The sequence below is a fragment of the Drosophila ananassae genome, chromosome 3L (genome assembly GCF_017639315.1).
Source record: "Drosophila ananassae strain 14024-0371.13 chromosome 3L, ASM1763931v2, whole genome shotgun sequence".
Lineage (NCBI taxonomy): Eukaryota > Metazoa > Arthropoda > Insecta > Diptera > Drosophilidae > Drosophila > Drosophila ananassae.
Genome location: NC_057929.1, coordinates 2694479 through 2698683, shown reverse-complemented (window position 1 = coordinate 2698683; position 4205 = coordinate 2694479). Strand labels below are relative to the sequence as shown.

The 4205-nt window shown below is 42.4% G+C and overlaps 1 long non-coding RNA gene across 1 annotated transcript; it reads right to left on the bottom strand.

Annotated features, from left to right (window-relative positions):
* Nucleotides 1-2846: 2846 nt before the first annotated feature.
* Nucleotides 2847-3973, bottom strand: LOC116654732. Its single transcript, XR_004309927.2, has 3 exons — nucleotides 3883-3973; nucleotides 3477-3776; nucleotides 2847-3332 (listed from the first exon to the last, which is right to left on the bottom strand). It is a non-coding gene; the product is annotated as an uncharacterized LOC116654732 (long non-coding RNA).
* Nucleotides 3974-4205: the final 232 nt, after the last annotated feature.

Genomic DNA, 4205 nt, shown 5'->3' with positions numbered 1-4205 from the left:
ACTTGTTTTCAACCTGCTCCACGGATGATGTCCAAGCCCGCAGCTCGGAGCTCGGAGCTCGAAGCTCGGAGCCTCCGAGCCTCGGATGTCGGATTTTGGATGCCTCCATGTGTAGAGTTTTTCCCGAAGTACCGCCAGCCCCACCAGAGAGCCAATGCCAGGGAGAGTCTGCTCTTGCGCAGGTTGTACCGTTACCGGCATCGACGACTCCCCCAAATATCCCATATCCCCATTTTTTTTCGCCACCACCCGCATCACCCTCTCGGCACACAGCTGCCATATGATTTGCGGTCCTAGTTCTGCGTGGGCTGCTAGAATTCCGATTCGATTCTGAGCCTCCATCGCTTGGCGGGGCATTTCCCAGCTCCAAGCCGAATAAGGACTTGGTAATCCCTATTACCTGTCTATCTAGTCAGTTTCCTGATTGCATCATGAATGCATTTTCACGGGGTTAACCCATAGGTTTTTGGGGATAAACCGACGAAGGGAAATTCTATGATTATTCTAGTTGGAAATTCCCATTTCTAGTGGAGGGATAAACATTTCCTATCATTGTCTTTTATTAATTGACTTTTAAGTGTTAAGCTTAACATTTTAATAAAAATAATCCACCCAAAGGCTTCCAAATATTTTATTTTTTATAAAGATATTTCTTCCTTATTAAAGATACTTATGTAGGTGCTTATATTTACACTGAATATGGTCTATATTTAGAATAAATTACATTAAAAATTTGTTTACATTGTATACGTAGTATAATTATTTAATTTTAAAATAAAACTTCTACTAAAAACCCTTTACTTTCCTTTATCATCCAATCAAACCTCTTTGTAAACCATAAGATCGCTTTCCCCACTTTCACCTTAAATCTACCCCTACAAGTTTCGAACTCTTGTTTCGAAATAGTACTGCGGATTTCGAAAACGATGACGCCCACACATTAGCGAGAAAACACGAAGTCAAAAACCAAAACACTACGACAAAATTAGACTGTGAATAGAAATGAGAACATGAATTGCAAGTCATTAAGGCAGCCGACCCGAAGCCCAGAATAGAGAGTGTCTGGCGGGGCCAGGAGGGGATAGGAGAAAGGGGCAGCGAGAGTTCGGGCCAAGACCAACATGAATGGAGGAGAACTCTGTTGGCCACGTTCGGAAGAGAGGCGTCATCGATGCTTGCAGACTGTTCCATTGCTGTTGTTGCACAGGACTCATGCAGAATTCAACAGCTGTGGGAGGACGAGGAGGGCGGCAGGTATCCTGTGTAGCAGGAGCCTGAAGGCAGGAGGCAGGACGAGGCCTGTTGTCGTCACAATGTCTGTGGCTTTTACGTTTTACGAGCGAGCTATAATATATATTCGCTGTGCCAGCTCAACGATTTTCGAGCCGAGGTGAAATTGAATTGGGAGCTCCAAAGGAAGCCACGTGAATGGACTGTGGAGAGTTTTGAATGAGCGAGTAGCTGGTCAGTTTTTCTAACAGTATAATTAGTATATATTAAAAAATATATTCTTTCTAAAATGAAGAAAAGTTAAGAAGAAAATTATTAATAATACATGATAAATTTATACATAATACATAATTAAAATAATATAAAAATTAACTTATTAACTTAAAATCCAAAACTCTTTCCTGAACTCTCAAGTCTCTCTCCAAAAACTCTCCAATTGAAAAGCCGGCTTGAACAATTTGTTGCTTGGCTCGAAAAGTCTCCCAACTCGCTGGAGAGCAAAAGAAAACAGGCAACAGCAAACAGCTGACCCTGTTCCTGTTCTGGCTGTCTCGGAAAAGGTCCTACCACAAGCCAAAATGCACTTGCTGGGCCAGCACAGACCCTGGGGCACTCTTGAAGGGGCAGCCGGTTGGGGGGGGTAACAACAACAGATGATTCCGATGGGCAATGGCGCAGGCGCAGAGCAGAGAGCCAACGACTACGTCAACAACAAAAATCGAAGCGAAAAGTTTTCATTCAGGAGACAGCAGTCAGGACACGGCCAGGACACCAACGAACATGTTGGGGAAACCGGAGAGCGAGCCCTCAAGCCACGCAATGGAAATGTTAAGTGGAGAATCGGTGTCCTGCGGAGGGGGATGTGGGGAAATCACCGCCTGACTGGCGTCGTTCTCGCAACGATGCCGCCGCGGCCGCCGCCGCCCGAGGGGGAATCGAGTAAACCAAGCCCGAACATGGCAGGAGGGGAGCTGGAATAGGGGGGCCGGGAGTAGGGGCGAGGCCGAGGACGATGGGTGCGCCGCACGACGATGACGCCTACGCAGCTTTGTGACGTAAGCAGGCTCGTCCAACGACCACGAGGAGCGACCCGAACCCAACAGATTTGCCAGGATGCGAGTGGGAACGAGAGCGCGCCATTGTCTCGGACGGTGGCTCCTGTGAGCCGCGATTCATTGGCGATTCCACAGTTGGGCTCGTCGCATGCCCAACCGGCAAGATCCTTTCTGGCTTTCGCTGCAGAATTTCAAATGGCTTAGGGGGTTTAAAAATGTCAAATGATTATAATTTTATAAAATAAATGATAAATAATATCTCAAAAATAATATAAATTGTTAGGATTAGATATTTTTGCACTTTATTCTTGTTTAAATATTGTTATAAATATAAAATAATATATTTTATTTAAAATTTTCAATAAAAACTAGTCTAATTATAATTTTTTAAACTGTATTTTATCTTCCATTAATTTAAGAACTATGACCAAAAACTAGACCTTATCAGAAATCAATTTCTTTTAAAAATACCTATAATTTAATCTCTCAAAATCTCAATAAAATATAATTAAAATCGTACAAACTTTTCATTAAATATGCCCCAATCCCCACCACTTACGACTCTATTACGAGTCTCTATTACACACACTAGCCCCCATGAATAATGACTCTTTTAATTGCTGACAGGAACAAGTTCAATTACAAAAACCGTTAAGAAGTGCTGCAGCTTGGTTAGAAGTCCCCTAATCGGATGACCGATGACGGAGCACTGTGGTGCTGTTTATGTTCAAGTTGGCACTCAAGGATGACAACTCCGGCGCTTCCGACCTCGAATCCACACCCGCCTGTGATCCCGATCCCCTGCCATATCCGGCCTCCATACTCTCTCCGACCCCCGACGGATTCCCGACTGTGTTGTTGACATTGAATTCCATGGGATATGGCCAAAATGCTAAAAATAGGCAACCAACAGCGTTGAGTTTGCTCCTTGAGCTCCTAGAGCTTGGCGATGGCGCTTTTCCTTTTTATATTTTTTTCCTTGTACGCCGCCTGTCTTTCAGACTTCGTCCACAGCCAAACAGGAAATTGCATGGAATCTACGAGGCGCTGCCAAAACGCCATCAAAGCCGTTGATTAAAAATTGAGCAGCAATAGGAGAAGAAACAGCGGCGCAATAACAGCAAATAAAAAAACAAAACAAAAAAGATATATATGTATAGAGATAGAGACATTGAGGGAGCATGTAGTTACAGGATATTGGAGTCCTGGCCGCAGGAAAATCTTGTTGGCAATGGCCGCACAAACAAAATCAAACTTCAAGGGTCACTTCCGCTTCAAATGGCAAATCGGGTTTATATCAGCCTTGACTTCCTTTTCCCCCTCCTGATTCCAATAAAACATGTCTACTTTGCTTTTTTTTTTACAATTTTACAGAATTTTCGTAAATTAGGTTCTTGATAAAAAGTTGCTTGTTTTAGGCCGCTCATCTGGAATTATTGGTATTTGCGAATCTTTCGCTCAGCACCTCCTAAAGGAGTCTGAAATTGATTCCTTAAGTGTTAAATAAGATGAATTGGTTGCTTGATAGAATCTTGTCAGTATCAAAGCCAACAGTTCCAAGAACTTCTCAGAATCAGTCTATTGACGCTTGAATTACCTCTATTATGATACCCGCCAGTTTCGCTTGATTGCTCCAAAGCTTAATATATTTATATAAATTTATTTTTAGCAGAGACTAGCAGAGTATTAATGCATTTTCAATAAAAAAGTTTTCCCTATCGTCTATAAATGGAAGTCTAAAAATAAACACTGAAATATGTCACCATTTACGTAGTTTTCTTCGTTTTAAGAATACAAATTGGGGTCTCAAGTGCAACCTTTAACCCTTCTAACCCTAAATTCTTAGCCAAAAAACAAATAAAAAGGCAGTGCAAGTCGGTGCTTTGAACTATTTCATCATTTACGACCCAAGTGGTATTA